Genomic DNA, 22,391 nt, shown 5'->3' on the forward strand with positions numbered 1-22,391 from the left:
AAAAATCAGATGAGTTGGCCTTTTTCTGCTGTTTCTTCTGCAACGGTAAGCTTGACAAGAAACTGCAACGGTAGTGAGATGAACCAAAGCAGGCATATTTATAAGGTCGACTAGGAAGCACTTGGGGTTGCTTCTTCATCTTCTAGAGGACCTAAGTTCAATTCCCAGTATCCATGGCAACTCTAACTCCAGGAGGCCGGACACTGGGCACCACACACAGGTGGCACGCATTGCCGCTAACACACATGCATGCGCATGAATACAAATAAGTCATTGGAAGGACTTTGACCTTGCCATGCTGGTCTGTAAGGTTAGAGTGCTTGTCCATGACACTGGGAGGAAGATGGCCCATTGTCTGTTGAGATCACTGAGCGGATATGTACTTAAATCTTAGAAAGGAAGGAAGGAAGGAAGGAAGGAAGGAAGGAAGGAAGGAAGGAAGGAAGGAAGGAAGGAAAGGACTTACCATAATGAGATAAATCTTAGCAATGTTTTCTACAGATTAAATTAGGACATAGAGCTTATTCTAACTGTATATAAAATTGATTCAAAGTTTTGAGTTAGGTTTTTTTTTTTTGGACATAAATAAGCATCAATAGCACCAGTTGACAAGACAACACAGATGGGGAAAAAATCTCAGAAGGTCCTACTCCTAGATACAGAGGTGTGGGCAGCTAATGACTGCTAAGAGAGAAGAACCATTCTTCCCCAGGATGGATGCTCCAATTGGTTATCCAATACCAATTGGTCAGCCCTCAAAACGTGTATGTAATGAACAAATAACATACCCAGCAGGCTGTGCTTACATGTTTATTTGTTTGCTGTATGTGTGTGATAATAGTTAATGGAGGGGCTGGAGTGATGGTTCAGATGGTTCAGCATTGACTGCTCTTCCAGAGGACCTGGGTTCAACTCCTGGCACCCACATGGCAACTCACATCTGTCTGTAACTCCAGCCAGGGGAACCCGGCAGACATACACACAGGCAAAACACCAATAAACATAAAATAAAAATAATAAATTATTTTAAAAAATAGTTAATGGAAAGAGGAGCAAGTGGAGAGACATACTAGGAGATAAAGGGAGGAGGAGGGGAGAAATTATGCAAATACAGTATACATATATGAAACTTTAAAAATAAATAATAATACTTAGAGAATAAAAATTTTATTTAAAAATACAATTTATGATGTTTTCAGTAATTATTTTATATGCACACACATTTATTTTAGAGAAATGTCCCAGAAACAAATAATCATATAAAAAATTAGTGTAGCATACAACAGCATTAAACTTACCTATTCATTACTTTATTATTTAAAAAATGATACTCAGTGAATTAAAAAATGAACTATCTTTTCTAACCCCTAAGGTTAGGGCCAATGAGCTGGCTGAGCATGGAAAAGCTCAAGCGTGAAGACCCAGTTTCAACCCAGGACCCACGTGGTAGAAGGAGAGAACTCCACATACATGCCATTGCGTGTGTTCGCGTGAACATACACACACAGACAAAATACAGCGTAAGCAGTTTCACTTAAATGTAAAGTTTATTTAACATAAAGAGCTGGCTTGTTGAAAACACATAGTGTCTGCACTACCCACTGACCGCGGCTCCCCATGGAAGAACCTCTGTTATCACACAGGAAAAAGACCCTTGAGAAGTTGGCCCCACAGCGGATCCTGCCCTGCTCGGAATGGTGATGAGGTCACAGCTTTATCTGTCTTTGCTGTCTCCGTACTAAATGCAACCCAGGCCTCACAGACCTGGTGGCCACCAAGTGCTGTTTGTGCTGTGCTAGCGCAGGCTGAGATGTTTTATTGTCCCGTCACTAACATGACCTGAGAAGTCAGGAAACATGCAAAACACAGATGCTGAGGCCCAAGCTCTGGGGCTCATCCAGTGGGCCGAGCATTAGAAAGTGCTTACATACCAGCCAGGCGTGATGGTGTGCACCAGTAGGCGAGGCAGGAAGCCCCTACCTCACAAAAAAAAAAAAAAAAGCACACACCTTTAATCCCAGCGCTCAGGAGGCAGAGGCAGGTAGATCTCTGGGAGTTCAAGGCCAGTTTGGTCTGTGTAGTGAGTTTCAGGACAGTCGGTTTACATAATAGAAAGAGCCTACGGAGAAAAAAACCAAAACAGAGCCAGATCCAATAACACAGCTCAGCGGGTAAAGGTTCTTGTCACCAAGCCTGGTGACCTGAATTTGATCCCCTGAACCCACATAGTGGAAGGAATGTACTGATTCCTGTAGAATGTTCTCTGACCTGAATGTCCACACACACACACACACACACACACACACACACTAGGGCACATGTACTACCCCACCCCACCCCACCCACGACAAAATAAAATATAATAAAGTATGTTTTAAAAAATAAACAATTTTATAAATAAATAAATCCTACGCAGAGAATCAAATAGGTTCTTTCTTTACCTGTGAGGTGATGGAAACACTGAGGCTCAGATATCGGTTATGTGAGCCATGCATGAGAGCCCTTAACATGGGGCCAAACGTGATCATTGTTGGCCTTTTGTCATAAAAAAGCATACAAAATTGTATACCGGAAAAATTTCAAAACATCAGTTCGAAAGCCAGGCCTCTTTAATTTGGCAACAGATCCCTCTCTCAGTTGTTACTTTGGTTTGCCTTTCTAGAGTGGTGGCTGTATTGGTTGCTGTTTTTTGTTGTGACCAATTGGATACATGACATGAAGCCACCTGAGGAAGAGGGTTTGTTGGAGGAGATACAGTCCGTTCTGGTAGCAGGGTAGAGATGCCTGGCTACATTGTGTCCATAGACAGGGAGCAGAGAGTGAAGACTGGGGTTTGATTTGCTCTCTCTTTTTCATTCAGTCCAGGACCTCAACCCATGGAATAGTGCTGCCCAAATTTACAGCTGGTCTCCCCGTTTTGATTAAGCTGATCTAGACGCTTCCTCATAGACATTCCCAGACAACTGTTTCCTGAGTGAGTCTAGATCTTGTCAAGAAGATAGTTGATGTCAATCTTTACCAGCCCCAATCAAGTTTGACAAAAGTCCTTAGAAGAGGAAGAGAGTCGAAAAAACAATACTCAATGTCATATGGAATAGAAAACAAAACAGGATAGCCAAAATAATCCTGTACAACTAGAGAACTTCTGGAGGTTTCACAATCCTAAACTTCCTATAACTATAGTGAGCTATAGTGTTATATAGTTATAGTTATACTGTAACTCCCTATAGAGCTACAGTACTGCAAACAGTGCAGTATTGGCATAAAAACAGACAAAAGGGCCAATGGAACTGAATCAAAACCCGGATATCAATTCACACACCTACGAACACTTAGTCTTGACAAAGAAGCAAAAAATATAAAATGGGGAAAAAAGGCATATTCAACAAACAGTACTGACATAACTGGATATCAACATGTAGAAGAATGAAAATTGATCTATATCTATTGCCATGCACAAACCTCAAGTCCAAATGGATCAAAGGCCTCAACATAAAGCCAGCTACATTGAACCTTATAGAAGAGAAAGTGGGAAGTACACTTGAATGCATTGGCACAGGAGACCACTTCCTAAATAGAACCCCAGTAGGAGAGACACTGAGAACAACAATTAATAAATGTGACCTCCTGAAACTGAAAAGCTTCTGTAAAGCAAAGGACACGGTCAACAAGACAAAATGACAGCCTACAGAATGGGAAAAGATCATCACTAACCCCACATCAGACAGAGAAGTGATCTCCAAAATATGCAAAGAACTCAAGAAACTTGAAATCAAAGGAACAAATAATCCAATAAAAAAAATGGGATACAGACCTAAACAGAGAACTCTCAAAAGACGAATCTCAAAGGGCTGAAAGACACTTAAGGAAATGCTCAACATCCTTAGCCATCAGAGAAATGCAAATCAAAACAACTCTGAGATTCCATCTTACATCTGTCAGAATGGCCAAGATCATAAACACCGATAACAGCTTATGCTGGAGAGCATGTTGGGTAACAGGGACCGCTCCTCCATTGCTGGTGGGAGGGCAAACTTGTACAACTGCTTTGGAAATCAGTATGGTGATTTCTCAAAAATTAGGAAACAACCTACCTCAAGACCCAGCAATACCGCTGTTGGGTATATACCCAAAGGATGCTCAGTCATACAACAAGGACCTGTGTTCAACTATGTTCATAGCAGCATTATTTGTAATAGCCAGAACCTGAAAACAGCCTAGATGTCCCTCAACTGAAAAATGGACAAAGAAAATGTGGAGCATTATGCAACAGTAAAAATAATGACATCTTGAAATTTGCATGCAAATGGATGGATCTAGAAATAAACATATTGAGTAAGGTAACCCAGACCCAGAAAGACAAATATAATATGTATTAACTCATAAGTGGCTTTTAGACAAAGCAAAGAAAACCCAACCTACAAGTTATAACCCCAGAGAAACTTAACAAGGAAGACCCTAAGAGAGACATGCATGAATCTATATAAGAAGGAGAAAAAGATTTTCTGAGTAAATTGGTAGCATAGGGGTCACGGGAGAAGATAGAAGGGGAGAAGGGAGAATGGAAGGAGAGGGAAGAAAAATGTATAACTCAATAAAAGCAAGTTTTTAAAAAGAAGAGGAGGTGAGGATACAGATGTGAACGTATCTAGAGTAAAGCCCAGAGAAGATACAGTGAGGAGGTTGCTGTCTCAAATCTCTAGCTACTTTTATAGGAGCACTTGTCATCGAATTAGGGCCAACTTCGATAACTCAAGGTAGTCTGATCACTTCAAGATCCTTCAATTAACCACATGGGTAAATTTCTTTTCAAGTATGGTAACAGTCACAAAGTCCACAGATTAGGGCTCACACACATCTTTAAAACCCAGATCAGAGTGGGAAAGGTGGCTCAGCAGTTAAAAGCACTGACTGCTCTTCCAAAGGGCCCGGGGTTCAATTCCCAGCACTCACATGGCAGCTCACAACTGTCTGAAAATGCAGTTCCATGAGATCTGACACCTTCACACCAAAGCACATATGATGGAGGAGGGTTATCTGTCTATTGTATTATTTTCATTGGTCAATAAAGAGACTGCCTTGGTCCCTTGATAGGACAGAAAATTAGGTAGGCGGAGTAAACAGAACAAAATGCTGGGAAGAGGGCTATGAGCCAAACGCCATGGAGCCAGCCACCAGGTCAGACATGCTAAATCTTTTCCGGTAAGCCACCACCTCGTGGTGCTACACAAATTATTAGAAATGGGTTAATATCAAGATATGAGAGTTAGTCAGTAACTAACTCTCTAGAGATAATGGGCCAGGCAGTGCTTAAATGAATAATATTTGTGTGTTGTTATTTCTGGGACTAAGCTATCCGTGTGGGAGCCAGGTGAGGCGAAAAGCAGGCCTGCCCGCAGCTCCCTCACTACAGAAATTATCTGTATTCTGTCAATCATATTTTAATAAAACGCTGATTGGCCAGACAGGCAGTATAGGCGGGAAAGCCAGACAGGAAGTAGGGGTGGAGCAAAGAGCCTGGGAGTATTCTGGGAAAACAGAAAGCTTCCTCAGCGACTCCTATGCAGACCACCGAAGAGACAGCATGTACCCTGCCCAGCTGAGAAAGGTACGGAGTCATATGCTAACGTAGATAAGGATAATGGGGTAACATAAGTTATAAGAGCTAATAAGTAGCCTGACCAAATGGGCCAATCAGTTTATAATCTTATGGAGATTTCTGTGTGATTGATTTTCTTTGGGACTTGCCGGTTATGGGGTGCCAGGTGGGACAGATATCCCAACAAGCCGGCCCTTCATGTTACACACATAAAAATAAAAGTTAAATAAATCATTTTTTTAAAAAAAAAAAGCTCAATGTCCCTTCCCTCTATCCTGATTCAATACCCTTCGTTACACTGAATCCAGCATATCCTCTTCATGCCTAGTGATCTCTGGGCATACGTCTGTCGTAGTATGAACCCTTAAGATGCACTGACTCGAATTCCTCTTCACTCCCATTTAATCATAAGAGCCTTGGGAGTGAGCCCGTCTGATTTATCTTCAAATGCCCAAACAATCAGAGTAGTGGTGATAGCTCAGACTTTGGGGGTCAAACAAGATGAGACCCTAAGTCTTTCTCCCCTGAGCTGAATAGCCTCAAAAAGCTTGCCTTACTTAACTTTTCTAAGAGGATTGGGTTGATGGGGTAATTATTGAGGATCATTATCATAATAATTCTCAATACATATTGATGAGAATTTACTGTTATAAATTCAGCAAGAGTGTTTAATTTGATGGCTGACATTATCAACCATAGTTAACTAAATACTGGAAAGTTCATAAAGATAGATTCTTTGCTTCCTTGTGCTTAGATGACAGCCTTTTACAGGAAATGGATCCAAGGTTATACGTGTGTGCATGTGTGGCTTCGTATTCTAATGCCCTCTTTTCCTGCTTCAAGGTTTCTAGCCCAAACTGTGTAACTTCTAGGGCTCCACAGAAGCAGAGGCCCCTGGGGTAGGCTTGCATCACTGCCACAGCCAGCAACACGCTGTCACTGATTACTTTGTCCCTTAAATGGATGTTATTTATGTCTATGTCTGTTTTCTACCTCTGATTTAAAAAAAAATGGAAAGGAATATAGCTCATTCTGAAGGTCTATTAAAAGTGTAAAAACCACTGGTATAGTGACATATGCTTGGAATCCCAGCACTCAGGGAGCTGAGACATGGGGACTATGAGATTAAGACTGGCCTGGAATACATAGTAAATATTGTCTCAGGTATAAACAAAGAGAGGGAGAAAGGGAAAGGGGAGGGAAGGGGAGAGGAGAGAGGAAAGGGGAAAGGAGAGAGGAGGAAGAGGAGAGAAAAGAAAGGGAGAGGGAAAGTGGAGAGATAGAGGGGGAGAGAGAGATTCACATTAGGATATTTTGAAGTAAAATTTCAGCTCTCCCAAGAAATAATACCTAAAGCATGAAGTTTTGGGGTCTGCAGGCAAAAAAAGGGGGGGGTCAAGGGTGTCGCTCCTGCTAGTAAACATTTAACATGCACAAAGCTCTGCGGAAATCCTCGGTACAAGGAAAGACAGGAGAAGTTGGGTGGTGGTGGTGCACACCTTTAATCCTAGTACCTGAGAGGCAGAGGCAGGCCTCTGTAAGTCTGAGAACAGTGGGACTACACAGAAAAACTCTGTCTTGGAAAAAGGAAAAAAAAAATAAAAGAATGAAGGAAAATGAAAGAAGAGGAGAGATGATTCACAGCAAAATTATAAATCAAAGACAAGAAGAATCCGTGCTTCTATTCCACCAGTGAGCATAGTTCAAGGGGAAACACACATTCATACACAGAGAGAGTAAAGTCAATTGCTCAGGAAAAAACAGAATTTCCTATCAAGAAATAAAGCCAAGGAGATGGCTCAGCAGTTAAGAGCATGCAGCACTCTAGCAGAGAACGGGAGTTCACTTCCCAGTACCAACATCAGGTGGGTCACAACCACCTGTAGCTCCAGTTCCAGGGAATCCAACACCCTCTTCTGGCCTCTGTGGCCCTGCGTGCAGCACGCGCGCGCGCACACACACACACACACACACACACACACACACACACAATTTAAAAATGAAAAAAAAAGAAAACAATAGTCAAGCAAATGAAGAAGAGAGTAAGTGAATGGAAAGATTTAAGAATAATTTTTTAATTTTTTTTTTCCAAGATGGAGTTCCTCTGTAGTTTTGGAGCCTGTCCTGGAACTAGCTCTTGCAGACCAGGCTGGCCTTGAACTCACAGAGATCCACCTGCCTCTGCCTCCCCAGTGCTAGAATTAAAGGCATGTGCCACCACCACCACCAGGCGTCGAGAAAAAAAAATTAATCAAAATAACTTAATTTCTAAAATGCTGTGCCATCATTTGAAAAATAAGAATGTCTTGTTTGCACGTGAAAGATCTTGGATTCCATCTGTAAGAGTGAGAGAGAGAGGGAGCTGGAGAGATGGCTCAGAGGTTAAGAGCATTGCCTGCTCTTCCAAAGGTCCTGAGTTCAATTCCCAGCAACCACATGGTGGCTCACAACCATCTGTAATGAGGTCTGGTGCCCTCTTCTGGCCTGAAGACATACACACAGAAAGAATATTGTATACATAATAAATAAATAAATATTTTAAAAAAAAAAGAGTGAGAGAGAGAGAGAGAGAAGCACAAATCAATGCCCAGCAGTCCAGCCAGGAAAACAGAATCCATCAGCTCTAAACTGTGTGGAGGCCTAAGTGACTATTTCATCACAGTAATCAAGGAAGCCAAATAGGCTTTTTTTTTTTTGAGGCTTTTTTTTTTATTTTGCATTTCAAATAACTCAGCAGAGCTAGCCTGTGCTAGCACACCCACACCCCCTGGTCCTGAGGATACTGCAGAGCGCTGGTGTTTGCCTACAGGGTCCAAGTATCCAGACAGCCGAGCCCGCCAACCTGGCAGCATCACCTGGGATCTTAGCATTCCCTTGCTCCTTACTCCCGGACTCTGGTCCGTTCTCTGACTGTCCCACAGGTCACTAGGATGGGTGGCTATGACCAGAGGTTATGGCTACCAAGAGCGATGCTGTCACACACGGTGCCATTCAGGTTTGAACGGGTCCAGTTTTGACAAGCGCCTGCTTTAAGAGGATGAACCGTTTGCGGCCGTGGCAAATGTCAACACGCTGCAGACGGCGAGTGCCAAGTGTCACCTTCTGACTCATTTAACATTTGGATTAGTGATCCAGGGGAGTGTAAACAGCATGTTAATATTATCTGCGGATGACGGTGCACAGGGCGCTGAGCCCATGAGGAGGTAATGCAGACAGTTCCGGGGGCTCCAACAAAGGAAGAGGACCGGATGTCAACTGGGCAAGAAGAGATGAGCTAATGTAATAGGCTTAGGAGGATGAGACAAGCCACAGATAATGGATGGGCCGATGGCCGACTCGGATGGTGGCAACACTTAGAGGCAGTGAGTCACACACAGCACACGATGATTTGATACTGAGCCTGCGCTCTCGGGCCACCCTGCCAATGTGGGTTCCAGTCGCTGTCTGGTGGGCACTGCGTGTGTGCTTTCACAGTTTAAAGAGGAAAAAAAAAAATTATGTGTCAGAGAGGACAGGCATGAAGAAAGAAGGCTTTAGGGAATTTGAAGATGGACAGGGCAAGCCTTCTGCAGAAGTCCGGGGTCCAGATGTTCGTCTCTGCTTGCTTCTCCTGCTTAGACGCCCTTAGTGTGGCTTTGTCTCACTGTCAAGGGAATGGAACCCCTCCCCCTCGTCTGTCTGTCTGTTCCTCCCTGTCTGTCTCCCTCCCTCCCTTCCTCCTTCCCTCTCTCCCTCCCTTCCTCCTTCCCTCTCTCCCTCCCTTTCCCATCTGTCTCCCTCCCTCCCTTCGTCCCACCCACTCCCACCCCTTCTTTCCTGGGTACCAAGAAGAGCATCATGTCAGGACCACAAATATTAATTAACCTAATGCACAGCTCTGGCTCAGGTCCTCTGCTTGCCTTCAGCTTCTCAGCAATGGGCTCAAAGCTGGAAGGCAGCCTGCTTAGGAAGCTCAGTCCCTCTGCACCAACCCACCAGCTCTTTCCCTTAATAACCAGTCAGATAAGCAGGTCATGGAACTTTCTCCTCTGGAGGTCTTCAATAAAAACCCCAACAGCTGTGGCAAAACTAAAGGAATGGGGAAAGATAGAAGTGGTGGGGGGGGAACACTGGGAAGGAGCCAGAGGCAAGGAACTCCTTTAATTCCTTTTACCCAAGGCTCAGCGGAAACTTGCATTTATAGTTCTCTATTCTCAGTTTTTAAACCTGTTGTGGCTGCTTTCCTGTCTTTATTCTTCTTTGTCAGCAAGCCCACCCTTAAGCAATTAACTGTTCATTAACACCTTCACGGAGGATAAAAGGAAGGAAAAGAAACCCGCAGGGAACTTGCTATGAGCTCCAACTCTCTGAGACAGAGACACGGTTTTGTTGATACCGCGGGCAGCATCTAATGTAAAAATCTTATTGCTAGCTACAGAATGAATTCTCAGAGTGAATCCAAGACATAACCGCGGTTTAGTTTGGCTTCTTCCCTACATTCTTGTTGCCCTATGGCCCTTGGTATTCAGAATCTTGGAATGCTGCCTTAGTGTTAACCAACCCCTTCGCTCACAGAACGGATGTCAGCGGGTTGATTCTTCCCTTACTGAAACCTCAGTGTAATTCTCAGTCTAAAATGTGTGCTTGACTTCCACAGCCAACGGAGAAAGGTGGAGAGGAAGGGAGGGCTCTTCGGAATCACCATGGGGAACCTGGGGAGGTGGCTACCTCTCTGGAGACCATCTAGGGTTCTCACTCACCCCCACTCTGTAAATAAGGCCACAGCAGTAGCCATCCAAATGGACAGAGAAGCTGCCAAAGACTCTGCTTGTGGACTAGGAAAAGCTCAGAATGCCATCAGCGGTGGCATCAGCCTGCCTCTGGCAGAAATGCTGTGATGGAGACCTCCCCGTTAAAATCACAGTTGAAGAAAGTCGGGCTTCTAATGGGGAAAACCAGCCTTCAGTCGGTGGCAAATATAGAGACTGTGCAGAACTAAAAACAAATATCAGGACTTGGAGACATATGTATGTTCAATTCTGAAGTACTTCTCTGTGGGATATCAAGTCTCCTTGACACAGCCACAGTGGTTTCCATTTATAAATCAAACTCTGACTCATTCCAACATTGAAAAGCCATCTCGGACCTCACATTTCCAAGATCGAGTTCACGTCCACTCCCAGACCTTTCCGTCTTGACAAACAGCAACTCCATCCATCATTCCCTTTGCTCGGATGAGAATCTTGCATCTCCTTTGGTTTAGATTCTTGGGTTCTGTCTCTGTCTCTCCCCCCTCTTCTGTGTATGTGTGTGTTTGTGTATGTGTGTCTGTCTGTCTGTCTACCTGTCTGTCTCCAGCTCTATCTTTTTGTCTGTCTCTCTCTCTCTCTCGTGTGTGTGTGTGTGTGTGTGTGTGTATATGCATATGTCTGTCTGTCTGTGTCTGTCTCCAGCTCTATCGTTCTGTCTCTCTCTCTCTCGTGTGCTTGTGTGCATGTCTGTCTGTCTGTCTCTGACTTTCTGTCTCTTTCTTCATCTCTCTCTCCCCGCCCCCCTTTTTCTCCATTCATCCTTCCATTCTGTTCACCATATATCTGCCGACTACCCCTGCAGGTACACCCCAATCTAGAGACTTTCACTCCTCATTCCCTACCCTAATCTAAGGCCCTTAGGTCAGGCCTCCGGTCTCCCACACCTGCCACAAGAAACAGCTCTCACTACACTGCAGCCTCCATTTGAGCCTTTAAATATTTAATTAAGGCCATGCTACCCCTCTGTTCAGAGACTCTGCAGCGACTTCTCGCTCATCTCAGAGTGAAGTTCCAAGTCTCCATCATGCAGACGAGGGTCCAGGCATTGTGGGAGCCCTCAGCCGCCTCTTCTCTTTCATCGTTTCCTGATCGGATCTTCCTCCTCATGTGGCTCTGTTGTTCCCAGACCACACAGGATGTTCCCCCACCTAAAAACTTCTCCCTCTGGCAGTCGGCAAGGCTCATCCCCCATAGCTCTCCTACATGCTGGTCTGAGTTCTGCTTGTGTTAGATTCTTAGAGACTTTCCTCTCGTGCCCAACCTAAAATAGCAATCACCCATCCACAGTCCAATCCCTTTAACAGACTTTCTTTTTCCCCAGACATTTTCCATAGCGGTGAATCTGATTATGTCTTTCCGCTTCCCTTCATCAACTATAGATCATGAGCCCCAGCACAGAGGTTGCTCTTGTATCTCTACAATCTGTATCTCCACAATCCAGAACAGAGATTTATGGGCAGGTAACAGAAACCCATCAAATTCTTCTTGAACGGATAGTATTCCTTCTGTTTCCTGTCGGGTTCTTCCCTATTTTTTCTTCCTTGCCCTGGCTGACCTTAAAGGAGCAGGTGATCTGGGTATGCTGGCCTTGAGCACAGGGAAGCTATGGAGGAAGGGCTGTTACTGAGGCAGACCCAGAAAAGAAACCACAAGAGGAAAGGGTCAGCCCAAGGCACCAGCGGTCCCCTACCCCCATGGAATGAAATCCAGAAAGACTAAGTGTCTTTCCCAAGGTCACAAAAATACTAATTGGCAGAAACGGAAGTACAAATTAAATCTCCTAGCTGTGTCCTGGTGGCATCTCCCTCTAAATGACACTGGTGAGGAGATAACAGCTCGCTAAATTCTTTTTCCCAGCTTGTTTTATTTCCTGGTGCTAATTGATGAATCCATTTTGGTCCTAACCCTTTGAAGTTTCCCCATGTTTTTCCATAACTCACATGAGGACGAAGAAGGTGTGCTTGTCTAATTAGCACGGGACACAAGTCTGAGAGGAGACAGTTTGTATAACGAATGACAGACCATGATCAAAGAGACACTGATGAGTCAGAGCAATGAGCCAAGGCTGATAAGGTGAAACTTAGTGGGGAGCCGAGGACTGTAACTTGAGTCACCCAGGAAGGAAGGAAATCAAGTACAGCAGCAATGCTGATGGAAATCATGCAGGTGCTTGGGACACCATGGAAGATCTACTAAAGCACACACACATACACACACACACACACACACACACACACACACACACACACACCTGCGACTGCACGCTGGACTTCTGACTCAATGGGTCCAGACTGCCAATCACCAAATGTAACACGGCACCTGCAAACACCTAGCATGGTGGTAGACTACACTCATAGAACATAGATTCTAAAAGACAGGTAACCATGCATTCCAATGTATGTTGAACAAACTAGATAGATACTCATGCATACATTCATGTTCGTGCCCATTAAGACTCGAGCACTGGACTTTACTTTTAATAGGCATGGCCCTATGAATAGAGCTCATAGGCTCTTGGGAGAAGGTCATTCTGTATAAGTGGTATCTCAGGCTTCATGAGTTTCAAGTTCCTCTTCCTAGAATCTCCAGGAAGGCATAGAATTGTCCGTAACTCATTCTGGTTTTGTAACACTTCCTGAGGGCAGAGTAGAAACGTATCTTCAGTCCAAAAGCCAGACTCTCTGACCAATAACTTTAGTATGAATTGTACAGGAAATTCCCTGGAGCAAGCTAGCCTTATATCTTTACAGTGCTGTATGCTATTCATAAAATGAAATAGGAAATTACCATCTGGAGCCACACAGATGGCTCAGTGTGTAAGAGCATTCGACACATCAGCATGAAGATTTGAGTTTGTATCCCAGCATCCACACAGAAGGCAAGGAGTGGTTTGTATGTATACCTATTAACCCCAGTATAACTTGAGGACCTGCTTGTCGGGGTTTCTGTCCTACCCAGTTCCCGCAGCCATTAAACTGCAAAGAATCACACAAAAGTCTACATTAGATACAAACTGATTGGCCCATTAGCTTAGGCTTCTTATTAGCTCTTGCAACTTATATTAACCCATTATTCTTATCTATGTTAGCCACATGGTTCAGTACCTTTTTCAGCAGGGCAGGTCACATTCTGCTTCTCTGGTGATCTGGGCAGGACTGAGCGAAGAGTCCTTCTTCCCAGAATACTCCTGTTCTCATTGTCCTGCCTCTACTTCCTGTCTGGTTGTCCCACCTATACTTCCTGCCTGGCTAACTGACCAATCAGTGTTTATTTAAAACATAATTGACAGAATACAGAATTGTCCCACACCACCCCAGCACTGTGGGGGTGGAGACAGGAGGGTCACTGGGGCTCACCAGCTACCAGACGAGCTCTGTGCCCAATGAGAGGCTCTGTCTCAAAGGGATAAAGTGGAGAGTGATAGATAAGGACACCCAACAACCTCTAATGATCTTCCCTCCAGTATCTACTGCTGCAGTGACCTGTGCAGCTTGGGTCCTAGAACCCTGGCTCAAGGCAGAGAGGGAATGGAGAAAAGATAGACCATAGACACGCAGAGAATGAAGTTGAGACTGGGTGGGATTTTCTAACTGCTGCTACCTGGAACCTCAATGTGTTTATTACATACAGCAGGGGATGGGGTTAGCTGGCCCCAGTAGTCCTTTACCCTCATGGTGGGCAGACATGATGCTGAAAGGTAGTTACATCCAGATCCTAATGCAGCAAGAAAAGAGAACAACACCGGGCCTGGTTTGAGCTTCTGAAACTTCGAGCACATCCCCTAGTGACACACTTCCTCCAACAAGGACACACCTCCCAACAGTCCCACTCCCTAAGGACCTATGGGGCCATTTCCATTCAAACCGCCGTACCACTAGACATTTTTCTATGCCTATCTTAGAGATATTTGCTTTTGGTAGTTGTAAGTTTACTTCCAATGGTCTCTAATACCTTTGGTTTGGAAAGTTTTCCACTGTTACTTTTAATCTTTTGAGCAATCGTCCTATTTTTTGCCCAAACTAAAGTTCACATCAGCAGCTAGACTTCTAGCATTCTTTGAAATCTTTTACTTTTGAAAAGAACCATGTTTCCCGGCTGTTGAAAGGACACAGGCAGGAAGCTGACTCCAGACCTTTGCGGGTGGAGCTTCGGGGAGACTTTTGTATAGGAGAGGCCGCGATGTGTTTGAGGACAGAACCGAGAGAAAATTGGCAGACAGCACAAAAAAAGGTTGTAGACTTTGGAGGCCGTGTGGGGTTAAAACATGTGGGGCGCGGAGCCTCTCTGAAGCCACAGACAGCCCGGAGAGGATTGGACACAGTCAGCTTGTTACATAAGACTACGCATGGCTCTGCCTCCGCCTTCGCTTTTTGGAGACTTGATTTCCTGTCGGGAAACAAGGTGTCGCCAAGGGAGCTGTCTTCACAGAGCTGCCTTTAGGGCTAATGAGATCACGACTTCTGAGTTCCTCTGAGAAGCAGGCTACCTAGATTCGGGACAAATATTGCTCTAATCCTTTTTGAAGAAGAGCCACGTGGCTTCTTCGCTTCCTGTAGTCCTGGCTCCAGGGGCCCTGGGCTGTTTCCATCTCCTTCGTTTTCCATCCCTCCCAAGGGCCTCTGTGTCTATTCCTGCTTCCCATACGGGTCTTAAATCGGCACCCTCAGGATGCAGCCCTTGTTACAGTCCAAACTGACATGGAAATCTCCAAACATCAAAGTCCGGGAGCTGGCACTTGAGCAATTCTAGTGGGTATGCCCAACAGATTCCTCGTGGGCACTGCCTGGGGTTTTGTTTGTTTTTGTCTGTTTAAGCATCATCACCATCTCCTCCAATGGCTATACTTTGGATATCTTTGTTCTTGAAAAGAACACCCAAGCAGTGCATGACTAAACGCAAAGGAAAAGGCAGGAGTCTCCAGGGGCTGCACATCAGCATCCCTTGGCATTTCAGAGCCTCAGGGAGCATCATGCCTGGGGCTCAGTGAAGCGACATTCATTAAGTCATGTGTACTGGTGCGCCTGTCAATTTCTCTGAGACAATGCTAAGGAGAAATAAAGAAGAAAGGACCAAGCTATTCTGCAGCCAGGAGTACCCTCTAGTGTTCAGTTGGAGGCCTGAATTCCAACTACAGCTCACAGAGCAAATAAAAGCAATAGGAGGATGTGTGTAATTACAAGGGGGATTGCTCCACTCTAGCAGATTGTGCTTGGCTGCACTGATCTAAGTTTCACACAGAACGACCTTTTCCTTTAAAAGTATTGGGGGGTGGGGGGGGAGTAGTTTTCCTTAACTAAACGGGTGAGATCCAGTCTCCGTGAATCCTCAGACTCCACACTCCAGTGAGGTCCTGTCTCTTCCACTTTATATTCTTCTCTCTGCCCAGCCATATCACTCCTGTCTCTACCTCCCTAATGCTGGGATTAAAGAGGTGTGTGACTCCCAAATACTGGGATTAAAGGTGTGAACCACCACCTGGATCTAGATCAATCTTGTGCAGCCCAGGGTAGCTTTGAACTCAAAAAGATCCGTCTGACTCTGTCTCCCAAGTCCTGGGATTAAAGGTGGGTGCCACCACTCCCTGGCCCCTAGTGGCTTAGCTTTGCATTCTGATCTTCAGGCAAGCTTTATTTATTAAAATACAAATAAAATATCATTACATCTCCCCTTTTTGTCTAAAATAAAAAAGAAGACTATAACTAATACAAGAAAAATTATATAATATAAGTACAATATATACAGGCAATAAATATATCAAAAATGTCTACTCCATTTGTATTTGACAAATTCAGAGAAAATACTCCATATCTATCCTATCTTGGGGAGTCCAAAGTCTTATACCTAATTTACTTTCTATCATAACTTTCTTTCTGCATCTGGTAAACAAGGAAAACTATAACAATCTAGCCTTTGACTCCCTCAGAGACCCAAGAAAGAAATAACATTAACTGAGGAAGCAGGAAGTGCAGCAAGTGACTTCCAAAAAGTCTGAGAAATGACAGAAGCAACTGGCTGCCTGGACAGTCACCCAGTTCCTCTGTAATGCTGGGGCATCCATCTTCAGCCTATAGGCCTAGTGTAGCCGATAGACATTTCTGTGAAGCAGGATATTCTGAAGGGCTGGCCCTCCTTGTCTTGACAATGTTTGGCAGTCATTTTTTTCCTGTTTGTCCAATTAGGACAGCATACTGTCTGCAGTCAAGACGGGCATTTTCTTTCCCAATGGCTTACTTTTGCCACAAAGAAACTCAATGTAGACTTTCTTCGATGTTCATCATCTTCTCTGAAGAAGATTGGTGCTGCCAGGAGCAGGTAGGTCTCATTTCAGGTTGAACCCCAAAAACAAAATAAACAAACAAAATGTAGAGATAAAAGGTCTCTCTAGTGGTTGGCAGCTCTGCTTTTTGGATCTTCACCTTGAACCCTAGTATCTGTCTCTGGGTTTTTCTTATTCAAGCTACATTGTAGTTCTACAATTTGGAGGCTTTGGTTCAAAGTTGAAGAGTTCAAGGCCAGCCTTGTGTACACAGTAAGACCCCATGGTACTGATAAACACACACTGTGTTGCCATCACCTTGTAACTGAGAAGTAACATGATGGTATAATGGAGTATCATGAAGAAGCTTCAACTCTGGACATGTGCAAACCCCAACCAGGCAGGAAGATACAACAATGACAGCTGTGTTACAGCACACAGATCAGGATTTAGGGGAGGTTTTATTTATGGCTCTTCTGTTTTGTCTCAAATTACTTTTTAAGGCATATCTAAATTGAAACAAAGTTTTCATGTTTGTAAGACCTTTCAAAATCAAACTAAGTAATTAAATGACTCTCAGTTTCTGACTTGAGGCCAAATGATCATTTTTAAAGTTTTTATTTGTAATGCCAAGTGTCCCGCGCTACCGTCTCGCCAGCAAGAACCACACGGAACACTAGGATCCTTCTGCAGAATAGCTTTATGTCTCTTGGGAGCAGAGCATAAGCCAACACGGCCGTGGGGACCCAGATAAGATGGAACCCATCCCTTATAAAGGAAACAGACCCTGCCCTGGACGTGTCATTCCCGGATTGGCTGACTGCTCCCAGTCCCAGGTGAAACCTCGGGAGTAGGCAGGGACGCAGCGGTAGAGAGTTACAAAGCACGTGCGCTGAGATTAAAGACGTGTGCCGCCACACCTTGGGGTCACAGAGGTCCAATCTCTACCTTTGTTCCTAGAAGCAATGGAGAATGTGGTCCGGCCCTCCACATATCCCCCTTTTTTTACTTCTTTGCAGAAAGGCAACTCCCTAGGAAGGTAAAGATAGAGGTCGCACTTCCCAAAATGAAAACATAAAAATGGGCTTACACGGAATCTGTCCCTAGGCTCATGACACCTGGAACCTATCCGGCCTGCCCTCTGCCATTTTTCTGGGAAAGGGAATATACAGCAGAAAACCCTTAAGCAGAGCGACTTATCTCTCAGAGAGGGCCATTCTCTGTGCGATGCTCTTCAGCTCGACAACCTTCAGGGCTAGCTAAGCCAAGCACTCCACCCTGTGCAATGGACCACAGTCCTAGGGGTGCAGGAGCTGGTTGGCTTAAACCCTACTGCTTTAGATAACCACACATCAGTAGAGGCCCCCTGTTTCAGGGCAGCCAGCGCTTGTGCAATAACCACTTTGTCCCTACAATTTTGGGATTTGAGTCAGCAGACCATCCATAGGAAAAACACTAATCCATAGCATAGGACTGTTCCAAAACATTTCCACCCCCACCCATTCTTTGAAGTAGGGGAATGAGAGACACGGCCCAGGACTGAAGTCCTACGGCCAAGCTTATAAATCATCTCTAGGACAGTAGGGAGGGGGCCCAGAGTCTTATTGGTTGTAAAAAATCGGGGAGACACGGCCATCCTATGGTTGACTGGTAACAACTTCAGGAAGGCTGAGAGTGTCCTCCATCGGTGCTCTGTCATCCATCCGCAAAATGACAAGAGGAACAGCAGCCAGGTCCTCAGGCGAATCCGTGTGTTGTGGATCACTCTTCACTGTTCGGGTCAATCGCTCTGGCAGCCAGAATGGGCTTTCTTGATCCTGTGGGAAAACACAAACAGCTCCCCTGGATCTCAATAAGATGGGATCCGGGCCTTTCCATTCATTAGAAAGCACACTTACAGCTGTATCGGCTATCTGGCGGTAGGCGCCGTAAGGGTAGTTTGTCTGGGCAGCGGCATAGTGCCCTCGCCCAGTCAGGAGGTCAAATGTCCATTGCTGTTGTTCTGGAGTTAAGGCCTGAGCGTTAGCTCTGGCCTGTTCCTGGGCTGCCTCGTGCCACAGCGCTTTCCATTCCAAATATTGACCCATGCTGATGAGCGATGCTTTTGCAACTGTTTCCCAGTCCGCTGGAGTCATGGCAGACAAGGCCAATCTATCCAACTGGGCTAAGGTAAAATTAGCAGTCACTCCATACTTTCTGACTGACTCTGCTAATTCTTTGATTTGATTGTACTCCACAGGTGCATGTAATCGCCCGTTTTCCCCTTCATAAACGGGGAAAGCCAAGTGTAGCTTTCTCTTGACCTTATCAGGGATAAATGAAAAGGTCTTTGGCCCAAGGCTTTCCTCATAAGGAGGCGCCGAAGGGGCAATTGAGGGAAGGTGTAGCCTATAATGAGGCGGATGGACCGTTTGGGATAACCTCATGGCCCTGCCGTTGGCTAATTCTACTTCCTCCTCTGTATCCATTTCTCCTTCCTCTTCTCCTGCAGAAAACTTTTGGCCTTGTGGGCCAATATTCTCCCCCATTTCTACTTCCTTAGAATTCCTGGAGGGTCCTTTTTCCTTAATTTTTTCTCTCACGCGCGCGTCTAACCTCCCACTGCATTCAGTTTCTGATATTCTGTTCTGAATTTCCTCCGCCCTTGCAACAACCGCTTGGCAAGATTCATCTTTTAAGCAATTTTTGATGGAAAATAAGAGAATTGCTAAGATAAGCATCAAAGCCTGTATGAAACCTTCCCAATGCGGAGACAAGTCGAGCTCAAAACCGAAAAATCCAGGAACAGACATTACCTCTCTGATATGCAGACCCTGCAGTTCTGAATCCTTCCTGAATCCAAAGTGAATCCAAGAGATCCCCGTCGGTGCGGTGGTCAAGATTCCTCGGCGTCCCGAGGGCTTCGGCACCAGATGTCCCGCGCTACCGTCTCGCCAGCAAGAACCACACGGAACACTAGGATCCTTCTGCAGAATAGCTTTATGTCTCTTGGGAGCAGAGCATAAGCCAACACGGCCGTGGGGACCCAGATAAGATGGAACCCATCCCTTATAAAGGAAACAGACCCTGCCCTGGACGTGTCATTCCCGGATTGGCTGACTGCTCCCAGTCCCAGGTGAAACCTCGGGAGTAGGCAGGGACGCAGCGGTAGAGAGTTACAAAGCACGTGCGCTGAGATTAAAGACGTGTGCCGCCACACCTTGGGGTCACAGAGGTCAATCTCTACCTTTGTTCCTAGAAGCAATGGAGAATGTGGTCCGACCCTCCACAGCCAAGAATTATATTAATTAGAAATTAAGACACAATAAACGAACAATACAGAAAACTTATCAGAAGCACCGTGGATTATATGAATATGAGATGAGTCATGAGTGTCAAGGTGAGTAAAGGGATACAAAGAAATAGGAGGATAAAGTTGAATAAAAATCATCAGAACCGTGTGCCCATCACTTTTAGCCACATACTTCAAAAATTAATTTAATATGTTGCCTATTATTGAAGATTAAGATTTATTCTCATTTTTTGTAAAGTTTCTGGACCTCAAAACTTTTTATGCCAATAAACTTTGAAGGAAAGAAAGCTAGAATTGGACCTGCGAGATGGCTCACTGGGTAAAGGTACTTGCAGTCAACCTGAAGACCAGAGTTTGATTCCCAGGACCCATATGGGAGAAAGAGAAACTGAAATTGCTCTCTGACCTACACACACACAAACACACACACACACACACACAGTAGCATATATGCGCATAATACATATACATGTACTGTGTGTATGTGTGTAATTTTAAGAAGAAAACCACAATTGCATAGACCTGTGCTTTGTTTATTCTTGGTGTTTATGCTCAGAAGTCCTTCCCACAGTCTTCAGGAACTCACCTGGTCTCGCAGGAGTGTTTGCCATGGCAGAGGCTGAGTAGCCAGAGTTAAGTGGCTGTCTGCAAAGCCGCTCACTAACGGGCAGGTTACTTTTGTGTTACTCTGCCAATGCCTGACAGGAACCACTTACAGGAGGAAGGGTCTGCCTTGGTCCACAGCTTCAGAGGGTTCCGTCAATCAAGGCATAGAATGTATCATGGAGCAGCTCAGTTCATGCTAGCAAGAGTTCGTGGCAGAAGCTCTCATCACAGTGGACCAGGAAGCAGAAAGCAAGGCTGGAACAAGGGGCCTTCAAAGGCCTGCTTCTAGTGACCTACTTCTAGCTGCTAAACCCCACTTCCTACTACATCTATGGTCCCTCAAGATAGTGCCACCAACTAAGGAACAAACATTCAAATTGTGAGGGGGACACTGACTCAAAACATAGCAATGTCTTTAAGGAAGTGTTAATAACATCCAGGGGATGATTTTCTAGGTAGATTTTAGTCTCTTCTTGAAGTTTTGGGTTAAACCACCAGAGTAGGCGTAGGAGAGATTGGAAATCAATAGTGCACATGATCATGTAATCTAAAATTAATGGTGCAGCCATCTGAATGTCTCCAAATAGGTGCCATGGAGACAGCGAGCCCAGGCCATTGGATGACTTAGAAACAGCCAGGCTATTCAAAGGCAGAACAAAGAAATGTAAGTTGTCCTTGCAGCAGTTCAGGGACAAATAAATCAGTCTTGCAAAGTAATATTAATGTTCTCAAGTGACTCCCTAGTTGAAACGTGTGTGAAAACAATCACCATAGATCCTTCATCTGGCGATGGATGGCGATACAGACGGAGACCCACATTGGAGCACCGGACTGAGCCCCTCAAGGTCCAAATGAGGAGCAGAAGGACGAAGAAAATGAAAAAGGAAATAAGGACTGCGAGGGATGCTATCACCCACTGATACAAGGGGACGGATTTAATGAGAGTTTATCAAGGCCAGTTGGACTGGGACTGAACAAGGACGTGATTCAACCAGATTCTCTGAATGTGGCCGGATTCTCTGAATGTGGCTGGCCCAGAGTCTTTCTGAAAAGCCATTGACAATGACACTGGGACTTGTTTCCTCTGCATATACTGGATTTTGGGGATCCAGTCTGTTTGGATACTCACCTTCCTGGACCTGGAGGGAGGGGGGAGGAACTTGAACTTCCCACAGGGCAGGAAACCCTGACTGCCCTTAGGGACGAAGAAGGAGGAGGAGAGGGAGTGGGGGGAGTGGGAGGATGTTGGGAGGAGGGGCGGAAATGGAAACTTTTATAATTTAATAAAATTACTTTCTAAAAAAAAAAAGAGTCGAAAGACAAAGAAAACGGAAAAAACTCACACGTGGACAAGAAGACTTTCTACAGATAAAGATATTCTAAAACAAATAAAGTCCTGGGGGAATATTAAAAGTCCAGCATCTAAGAATATATTCCATCAGCTAACAAAAGCACCATAGCCATGGTAGCCATCATACTGAGAGACTTGAGTATCGGAGCTAGAGTTCCCTTTAACTTCATGATATAAAATCAATGTGGGTTCACTTAGGAGGAGAAAAAAGGAAAAAAAGCTTTGTTTTCTTTTGCAGAAATCAATTCTGCAGTTTCCAGAGCCAGACTCCCTTGTTCTAAGCTGACTCTCACATCTTCTGATCTTCCTTCATCCTCATTCCTTCCCCAATATCCAGGCCCATGGAGGAGGAACTCAAAGATGAGACCCACCTGGGGCCTTTGAAAGGGTTCAGATCTATGTGGAATTGTATTTACTGCTCTTCCGTGACCTCTGAATGTCTGCTCATGTCCTAACTATGGGGGATGCAGATAAACGGGGTGGGCCTCCTGATCCTT

At 44.8% G+C, this 22,391-nt stretch overlaps 1 long non-coding RNA gene across 1 annotated transcript; it reads right to left on the reverse strand.

The window, feature by feature from the left end:
- Nucleotides 1-17,327: 17,327 nt before the first annotated feature.
- LOC148118345 (uncharacterized) lies at nt 17,328-19,899 on the reverse strand. The gene is made up of 2 exons (XR_015736179.1): nt 19,441-19,899; nt 17,328-18,462 (listed from the first exon to the last, which is right to left on the reverse strand). It is a non-coding gene; the product is annotated as an uncharacterized LOC148118345 (long non-coding RNA).
- Between the last annotated feature and the right edge of the window lie 2,492 nt (nt 19,900-22,391).

Source organism: Myodes glareolus, chromosome 23, assembly GCF_982192425.1.
Source record: "Myodes glareolus chromosome 23, mMyoGla1.1, whole genome shotgun sequence".
NCBI lineage: Eukaryota > Metazoa > Chordata > Mammalia > Rodentia > Cricetidae > Myodes > Myodes glareolus.